Source organism: Haemaphysalis longicornis, unplaced genomic scaffold (genome assembly GCF_048455015.1).
Source record: "Haemaphysalis longicornis isolate Haplotype H1 unplaced genomic scaffold, Haemaphysalis longicornis Haplotype H1 scaffold_1, whole genome shotgun sequence".
Classification (NCBI taxonomy): domain Eukaryota; kingdom Metazoa; phylum Arthropoda; class Arachnida; order Ixodida; family Ixodidae; genus Haemaphysalis; species Haemaphysalis longicornis.
Window position 1 is genome coordinate 343,722,412 of NW_027526203.1, and position 10,244 is coordinate 343,732,655.

General features: G+C 43.1%; 1 long non-coding RNA gene across 1 annotated transcript; it reads right to left on the bottom strand.

Annotated features, from left to right (window-relative positions):
* Positions 1-2,624: 2,624 nt before the first annotated feature.
* Positions 2,625-9,331, bottom strand: LOC144153224 (uncharacterized). Its single transcript, XR_013319321.1, has 3 exons — positions 8,889-9,331; positions 7,088-7,357; positions 2,625-4,202 (listed from the first exon to the last, which is right to left on the bottom strand). It is a non-coding gene; the product is annotated as an uncharacterized LOC144153224 (long non-coding RNA).
* Positions 9,332-10,244: the final 913 nt, after the last annotated feature.

The following is a 10,244-nucleotide window of genomic DNA, read 5'->3' on the forward strand; positions in this document are numbered from 1 at the left end:
AAGCTTTCCCTTCCGTTAGAAAAACAAGAGGCCTTCGCGGCCGAAATAGAAACCGCGTCTCTCGGCTTAGCCCACAGGGCGAAACACACGAGCGGAAAAGGACGCTTCTCCTCACGTGCCTCCCGCCCCGAGTACCGGTTTGGATGCTGGAAGAGTCCGGAGTCGGGCGCTCCCCCCCGTGGCCGACCTGCTAGATATTGTAGCGACTAGATTTGACCTTCCCGCTACGGAAGCATGTTCAGTCTGGCGATGGCTTGATGTTCTGAGGTTAACTTGGTTAATTTACTGACGATGACATTTGGTTACATTTCAAGCGTATGATTTAAAAATTACACACTTTTTAGCAGAAAACAGAGAAAGACAAATACACGTCCGAGTCGAAAAAGACGACAAGAAAAATTTCTGTAGTTTGTCGTATTTTCGCGTGTCGTACTGTCGTGTTGTCGTATTCTTGTCGTGTCGGGATTCTGGTGTTCTGTCGCGTGTCGCATTTCTGTGCTGATTTTGATGTTCAGCAGTACCGAATTCCTGTCTTGTCGTGATCCTGATGTTCCATCGGTAGTTGCACATGGTTTGAATGTTACACACTAAAAATTTTTACGCCCAAAAGGGTGCTTCAGCTTGTCGCCGCAGGAGCACCCTAAAAACTGAATATTTTACGCCCTTTAGGGTGCTTGGATTTTGTCGCCGCAGGAGCACCCTCTGTGAAGCACCCCAGAAGACAGGTGCCTTATAAACACCCTTGTCCGCCTAAAAGTATCCTAGGGTGCTACTTAGCACCCCAATCTGTAGGAGCATCTTCTGCAAAAGCACCCACCTAAAGGGGTACAAAACGGGTGCGTCATCCTCGGTTCACAGGTGCAGCAGGTGTGAGACCACATATTGCACAATATCACACACGATTATGGTATGAAACATTCGTGCTTTCCAAGCTCGGTTCTGTGAGACATTCCATTGAAGCTCAACATCAGCTGATAATTTCCTTGAACTTGTGTCACCGATTGTTAAAACATCAATTTAAAAAGTCAGGAGCCACATCTCAGTACAGTTATAACTTTAGAGGTAGTTGATTACCCAAAACTTCGTAAAAAACCAATTATATGTTCACTTTGCCGAACTGCAGTACACATCCTTCGAGATTCACTGCAGAGCCTAACCATGCTGTGCAGTGAAAGCAATTAGGTGTGCAACACTTCAACCACACAAAACTTCCTTGAACCTTAAAACCCTTGGCTTCTTAGTATTGCATCAAACTTCCAATCAAGGTAGCTACCTGCAATGTTTAGTGCCTTATTCTTGAGCTGAGCAGGAAGGTTCAATATCAAGGAAGACCAAATGCAAAATGTATAGTTTCCTCCGTAATGCGGCTCATAATATAGTTCCCTCCGTACTGCGGCTCATAATCTACTTATAAAAGTTGGGTACCCAAGCCATTTATTTTCGTTTGCATTATTATTTTTGCTTTACGGAAAAATATTCATATGGTACAGCACTTGCAAGGTTTGGTGGTATTTGGAGTTTTATAAACATACCTTTAGACTAAATGACCCCACATAGCAATAACAAGAACTGCAAACATCACAGAACAATGCATACAAGTTCCCTGGTGAAGCCCATGGTTGAAATGTAATGCCATTGTTCAGAAAACATTATTTTATCATGAGGCTAGCTTGTACATGGTGCCTTGCATTATGTCCCTGCCGGTGGATGTGGGGTCATTTGTCACTGTTGCAAATGAAAAGCCAACAGCCAGGGCCCATTAGTTTTGGCTAGTATTACGAGGTGCCTCACGGTAAGCATTCTACGTCGATAGACTTTTTTAGAGTTGACTAGAACTGAAATCAGCAAAAGATTCTCTACAAAACATTCATTCTATCCGCAGCTTTAGGGTTTGCTAATTTCCATAGTTGGGTTTCTTCTGCCTTTCTTAACAACATTTTTCTTTTGATAAGAAGGTGCACAACCAAAAGCAAAAAGCTTTTCTGTAAACCTTTGGTAGCTATATAATTGTTACAAAATATTTTACTCTAAATATGGCAGCTTAAACTGAGAATATTTGCATTTAAAAACATTAAAATAAGTTTAAATTGATCATAAATTTTTAGCTGTTTTTACGCAAAACTGTACATGGGATATGAAGTGCACCACAAGGAGGGCTTTGGATTAGCTTTAGCAAATTTGGGACATTTAAGGTGCACTGAAATCTCTACACATGCGCTTTTTCACTTTCTGTATCCACCAGGAAAATGGCTGCCAATTTAGACAGCGATTCTAAATAGTAGTTGACGTGCATTTTAAAATAATCACAAACATTATAGCCACAAAATTAATTTTTACAAGTTGTAGACATTGCCCGTTACACCAGACATTGGACTACACTGTCAAGAGCTTTGACATCTACAATGACGTCTACAAAGCAGGCTTATACTGGTAGAATGTTTCATACCATAATTACTGTGTGTTCAGAGCTCACGTGTGAAGTATGGATACTGCTGCTTCAGCAAGAACCGAGGATGAGCACCCTTCCTGGTTCTGAAAAAAAATAACAGAGGAAATGCCTTAAGCAGGATTCTGAAACGGGGTTGAATGAAACAAGAATGAACAAGAAATTCTTTCAAAACATGTAAAGCAATGCAAACAAATATTTATTTCAACTTATTTCTACAAAAGACCACCTCATGAAGACTGGTGGTGGGGTATTGGCTCAAAAAAAAAAGCAGAGAGCACTTATACAAATGCTACAGGGAGCTTTCGCAGCCAACAATTGTTTGAACACACCTAAACTAATCACTGTTCAACAAACTCATAAAAAATGTTTGAATGCATAAAAAACCAGTGGTAAACACAGGAAACAGTTAAAACAGAATGACGGCACAAGTTTGTCCCGTCGTTCTCTTCTGTGTCCTGGGTTTTCCTATGGTTTTTCATCCATTCAAACATGTACCAGCTAGCCCAGTCCAACGCCTTGGTATCATAAAAATATGGATAGTCAATCCTTACACAAAGTTGAAAAAAAAAGAAAGTATAAAGTAGGTGACAAAATTAAAACGACAGCAAATTGGTTGGCTTTTAATTTTAAATGATAATATAAAAAATAATGGCATGAATGAAAGTGAGCAGCATGCGAAGTACCTTGTTGCTAGCCCGACATTCCACTTTGAAGCAAAATGTCCGCTTTCAACACTACATAGGCTAAACATGCAATGAGGCATTCCTTTAGGCACACAAAATATACCATAATTGTTAAAAAGCTAGGAATCAGTTGAAAAAACCTGACCACGACAAATTGGAATTAGTGACTAGATACAGTTTCAGAAATACACAGCGACATCATATAAAAATATATGGTTCCCATACAAAGATTGATCATAACAAAAATTCAGGACATTTATCAGACTGGCATCAATGTGCAAAGCAGCTTAATGAAGGAAGACGGTCTTCACTAAAAACATGTTAATATTGGGAGCTCATGTGCTTCCCTGCAAGTTGGGTGTGTAAACCCACTGACATCTTAACTAACCCGCCTGAATCATCACTTGATAGACATTGAGGAATTTTACGAATTGGTTTATTGTAGCCAGCTGTCTAGTTTATTTCCCTATTTTTCTTGGCATTTCGTGTCTAATTCTAAATTTGGTGACTAGATAGCTTTTACTATGGTCATGCACTGGTGACAACGAATATTTGATTTTACTTTAAAAAAATTTCAGTTTTGTTTTATTGCTCACCAGCCAACGATCTGAAATATCAGAGGTGCTTAAAACGTATGTTGGCATTTCCTTCCTGCAGTGTAGTACAAATAATCATGACTTTTACCATAATTTGTTCACAAATCGTAATATGTGGAAAGTATTCAGCTTAATGAAAATGTCATTTCAGAAGCATGCACAATCAACAAGGCCTCAATGACTCTCATGACGTGGTCCACTTGTTTCTGTCCCAAATAACCTGAGTGCAGACACATTCCACCGAAGACGAAGGTAACATGCCCTCTTGGGTGATGAATATTTAAAAAGCCTTACGAGTAAATTTGCTGCTGAGCACGTGAAATTGTGGCATTAAAACAAAAGATCCCTCTGCGGCATCTTTCACTTGGAGGAGCGCTTGACCACAAACTTTGAGAAGCTGGAAAATGCTCCATGAACCGCTCCAGCCAGCAGAAACGATGCAGGACACAAGTTGGTAGGCGGACCGTTGGCATCCTGTGATTGTGAAGATATTTCTGTTTAGTAGATGCTCTTCTTTTTGTACCACTGTTTATTTCACCTTTAACAAGCAGCTGAACTCCTTAACGTTCGCATAATAAAATGCTGCAATGCGGAACAGTTAGCAGGGTTACCTCAATTTTGCTTTTCTACGAATTAACACAATGTAGGTAATCTGCACACAACTACAATCAAAGTACAATTTTCACCTACTTCACTGCTAACATCAGCGTTTGACTGCTCAAGCACAAATACAGGTTAGACATGTGAGCAATCTGCTAAACGTATCCCCACAAACTGAACAATCAGGCATCAGAAATCGGCAAGGAAGGAGGTGTCACGTTTAAATGGCACTTTTTTTGTTCAAAACATAAACAACACCTGGAAGCTTGAAGCGTGAGAGGGGGTCTTTCACGCTGACAATGTCAGAACATAGCTTGCTAGTGGGCACCTGCACGATGTGCACAATGTGTTTCTTGAAAATGCGTGCGAAAGTTTGATTGATGTGTAGGACGAGAATTGCAGCACGTTTTGACACAGGCCTTGTGGACGCTTCTGCCTGCTAATGTCAATGTGGATTCTTGCTAGTCGCCCTCTTCGCTTCTTTCTGAATATAATGCTTTAGGCATTATATTCAGGACAACGACTGCATCAAAACGTGCAGCAATTACCTACGTCCCACACATCGGTGAAACTCTCGCACACATTTTCAAGACACGCAGTGCATACATTGTGCATGTGCCCACTAGCAAGCTGCGTTCTGACATTGTCAGCGTGAGAGACCCCCTCTCACGCTCCAAGCTTCCGGGTATTGTTTATTAGATTCCATGCGCTGAATGCAAATCAGTGTACATTGGCGAAACGGGCAATCTGCACAGAAGATTAATGCAGCACTGGAACGAAGTGAACAAGGGCCATGCAAAAACAAGTCCACTGGCAGAGCACCGTGAGAGGACGGGACACGTGGTGGACTGGAACAAGACAAAATTACTGACAACTGAGTGCAATCTATCTTCTCGATTACTGCTCGAGTCCCTCATTGTTCAGACGACGCCCAACATTATCAACATAATGGATGGCAATCTGCACCATATCTATGCAAACTCATTACGCAGCGTAATGCCCAATATATAGCTTCGTTTTCCACGACACATGCTCACCGTGAACAAGCAACAAACCGTTAAATGGCTTTCTTGACTTGGTCAGTGACCTACGTTTCATCACTGCAATAATGCTTCTACCTGCCTACACGGCATTCCATCAAACACTGGACTACACCACATGAGCCACTGGCGTTCTTAACCTGTACCAGAGTATATAACCTTTCACTACTGCTATGAGATAGACCCATAAACGCACTTCAATATGGCCTTTATATTTAGCTCTTGGAAACATTATGTATAATTTTACCTTTAAGTTGCACCTGCTACAGCAGCTGGTACTATACCAAAAACATGAAAAAAAAAAACGGTGGTTTAACACGCCAAAGCTACACTTGGGATATGGGGAGCACTGTAGGGGAAGGCTTCGCATTAATTTTGACCATCTGGGTATTTTTGTGCGCATCGAAATCTCCAAACACGGGCGTCTTTACGTGTTGCCTCCATCTGAAAAGCGGCTACACCAAGCGGTATCTAACCGACATTCGCCTCCACAGCACACCACCCTAGCCACGGCAGTGGGTTAAACATATGAAATAAAGCGAGTTTTGGAGTGCAAATGAAAATATTAATCACACGTCTTATTTTCCCAATCGATGTACCTTTTGAAATCCACCATGCAATCCCCCCTCCCCTACCGGCCTACCAAAACACCTTTGTCTCAAGAGGTAATCAGGCTGTTGTTAATGAAGTAAGTATTTACAATCCGAGACTTGCCACCGTTAAAGTCATGCACTTTGTTTTAGAGATAAGCGACATTAGCCATTTGCAGCACCAGGAGTTAATTGTGCTAAGATCAGATTGAAAGCATTGACGGTAGTAGTTGAAAGAAATTGTGTGATAAATTACAACATCATCTGCAAATAGACTTACATGGGAGGATATGCAACATGGAAGATAGACCAAGCAACCTGCCTGGGGGGACAACAAAGTGGCACGAGCAAAAGAAGTATATAGTTATTAGAAGTAAACTGCATTTGAGAAGAATGAAAATCTTTTGCTCAAGTGAGGACATTAGGGTGAAGTTTGAGAAGTAGTCTGTGGTGTGCAATGCGATTGAATGCTTTAGAAAAATCGAGAAAAACTACCGCAGTTTGTAAGCCTGTGTCAATGGATCAATGTAGATCGTGAACAAATCCTGAAAGTTGTGTTTCTCAAGTAACCCTTGTGAAAACCGTGGTGATACTCGAATGTGATATTGTGATTTTATAAATAATTAGCGACCTGAGAGTGGATGAAATGTTTCCTGACCTTGCATATGGTGCTTGTTAGGGAAATTTAATGGTGAAGTACCGTCTCCTGATTTAAAGACTGGTGCTACCTCGACTATCTTCCAACCATTGAGATTAGTGCCTGTCATGAGAGACTGCGAAAAAAGCGCTGTCAGAATTCTACAGACTGCGGGATGTACTTTTCGGTATAGTATGATTATTACCAGTATGATCTGAAGTAGACCAGTTTGTATTGCAAGTTTAAAACCATATCGAAAGATCCTAAATGTTTGCTTGGCTTGATTACATACGAATACTTGCTTCAAAGTCAGTTCAATTTCTCTTCTTGCCCTTTAGTCGTCAGCCCCAGATTCTCTTCAATATCTCTGCTAAGCAATGACACGCTCCATACGCACAGCACTGCTTCATGAAAATGTTTCAAATAATCAGAGGCCACAGCACTGCTAACAGGTATACATCATGGCAAGTTCCACAACATGCAATAACTAACCTGAAAATACATAATCGGTGGGTGCACCGATATGGCAGCAGTGCCTGGACCGATGTGTCGAGCAAATGCGCTGACTTCTGAACGGGTGGTCCAAGCGGCCAGATGATGGATGAATGACCATTCCTGGCGGCAAAGCGTACGGAGCACCAACGAAAGTCCACGCAGTACTTGGGTACAGCAGGTGCAGTGTCGGTTGGCCAAGGGAGGCCCTGGCAAAGCCTTTGAAACTGGACTGGAAGGCAGCTGACCCAGGACAGCCAGCAGCAGCACCTGCAGGTGCATAATCTGTGAGTGTGCTGACACTTGTTGAAATACAAGAAGAGCACACACAAAGCACGAATGCTTACATCAAGTAGATTTTTAATCGTTTAAAGACAGTAACCTCCAAGGCACTAAGAGCATTCCCGGAACACCCCAAGTGAAATTTAGGTCACAGTAAGAATGTATTTATTAGACCCGCAGGTACTGTGAGTGGGGTATGCATGATATATGCAAAGCTAGCTACTGAGCTAATTTGCATGGAACGCATGCTAGCAGCTCATCTGTATCCCTTGCTTTCAATCGGAACTGGTGTGTGATAGTTGAGGCTCCTCCATTTCAATGTCTGACTTGTATCTGCACGTTCAATTCTCCAATATAAATCGAGTTGAGTGAGTGCCTACAGCTTTTTTGTTAGTCTCTGTATGGCCTGCGGTTTTGCGAAAATGAGAACTTGCGAATTGGCTCAATTTTCTGCACTAATTTAAACAATACATATGCCTCTGATATCAAGCCCCAGACTTCACGAGAGCTACTCTGACAGAATCGGCAGGCGCCTCGTAGGCGTTGTGAAATCTCCCCCACTACCCCGAGACTATGCTAACTCCCTGCGAGGCCACATGCGCGCATTTCACCTTCAATTTGCACGTATGTGAATTCTATACCTCTATGAACTCTCAGACGGGCGTCGTCCTATTCGTGCCGGACTCGTGAAACTCGGCAACGTAAATTACCGCACTCGCTCGCTGGCACGCGGCCCGAACTCTCTCACCGTTTCCGGCCCTTGCATACTATTTTCTCCACCTTGCACTTTGTAAATTCTCATGTTTAACTACACCTCGTGCGCCCTCATCTCTTGCCTGCTTTTCTTCCAGCACAACTCCGTCAGCACCCGGTCGACGCGTACGCTGTCGGGGCGCGTTGGCGAGCGAGTACGGCAATTTCGCTGTTGTCGAGCTTCACGAGAACAGCACACATATCGCGGCCCGAAGACCGCGAGGCGTACGGTCGCCGGTCTCGCGAGCGCAATAGCTGCGAAGCGCACTGCACGGAATTAGTGAAGGGGGGGGGGGGGGGGAGATTTCACAACACCTACGAGACGCCAGCCATTCAATCACGTGTACGCGTTTTCACATGCACTTCCAGGGAACCTCCTGTTCATGTTATTTCTTGGTATACCGCGGGTATTCACGAGGGAGGACTAATCACAGCGTTGTGCCACTCACGCGAAATGGCGACTGCGATCTGCAACCGCAAAGGCACTGTTTGAGAGACACCTAAACAAACGCCCCGGTGTTAAAGAGCCTTGCGTGATGTGAAATTATTAGCAGCCGTGTACCATAGCGCGAGCATCGTAGCCAAGGTCTAGCTTCAGCGTAAATTGATGCTGACTTCTGCGGAAACGGTGGACTGGGCGCCAAACAAGTATACTAACTCACGTAGGCTCTCAGAGCAAACGAGATGGGGGTCTAGCGAATTACTGACCCATAAACACCAGAACTCATTCCAACCAAATACAGAATAATAAAAAATGCGTACTTACCCGAGCAAAAACGATGTTTCCAACGTAAAATTCTCCTTCACTGTCGTCTTCATCTCGCGGACACACGAACACGCTTTGTTCTGATGCAATGTCATCCACTTTTGACGCGCAGTATTTTATCCGGCGATGATCGTTCTTCCGGGGTCCCCATGTTCAACACACGCGTAGGTTAGAAGGGTAGACATCACCCATAAAGCTTCTATAACTATGATTTAAGCTTGAAATAGATAAAACAGATTAAATCACGCCACCAACCACTCGGCACAAAACGCTATGAAAAAACACACACAAAAGTGAGAGATAGTTGCCAGACTTCAAATGCAGCACCTCTAAGTTTGACGAAAATTGTGTTACTACTGTAATGTTGGTAATTATCTTTCTGCTTTCAAAGTCTGAAATGTGTTTATAACTTAAATTTAAGGTTTTTAAACACAAAAAGTGAATACACATAAAGTAATTGACATATATACTGATATTGTAAAGACGTTTGTTTTGGTTTTGTTTTCATGGCGGGCTTCTCAAGAGAGAACGTGTGAGAAAACGAGCTACTTTGGGTTTAGGAAGAGGGCGGTAAATGTCGGCGTGATAGAAAGCAAGGAACAGGTGCTTACCCTGGTCGTTAAAAAAGGAGCTAATGAAACCCTCACGTAAAAAAAAAAAAAAAAAAAAAACACGTTCGACGAGGAATCGAACCATTGACCTACAAAACAGTAAACAGACGCGTTAACAAACAGCTATGTCGGCGGGCGTGTTCAAGGCGCCTAAAACAACTCTATACTTACGTAAGTTGTCGACGAATATTGTTGCTTGTGTCTAGTCATCGCCTCCTTTAACGATGGTCTAGTTTATGCTGCATTTTTGAAATTCTGGCTGTCCTAACGCTTGTTTCTCACGCACCGGTCTTGCAGACGAGGCCGCATTGCTAGCGCTGCAAGCGATTGAGCCAAAGCTCCATTATTTGACTCAAGCAAAGCTATCGCAGTCAACCCGACCTTTTCTGCGCAAGCCACGGCAGCCACGAAATAAATGGAATGTGCCGTTAGAATTATGGCGTTGATAACGCTTGTTTGACCGGCACCGTCTTGCAGACAAGCAACGTCGCTCTAATACTACAAGCGATGTCACTCCTGGCATGTCAGGCGCATCAAACCCATCGTGTAAAACGACTGCTAACAGTGCGAAAACCTCTGAGTTTGTAACAAGTGGGGATTTGCGGTGGCGGCGACGTAATAGGTACAGCAAGCAGGTATGCAGAACAGCAGCGTAGGGTTACAACCTTTCCCCGAAAAAAAAACGGGCCTTCCGGGGGGGGGAGGGGGGATTGTGTTGAAAAAAGACGCCATGTTTTTTAACACG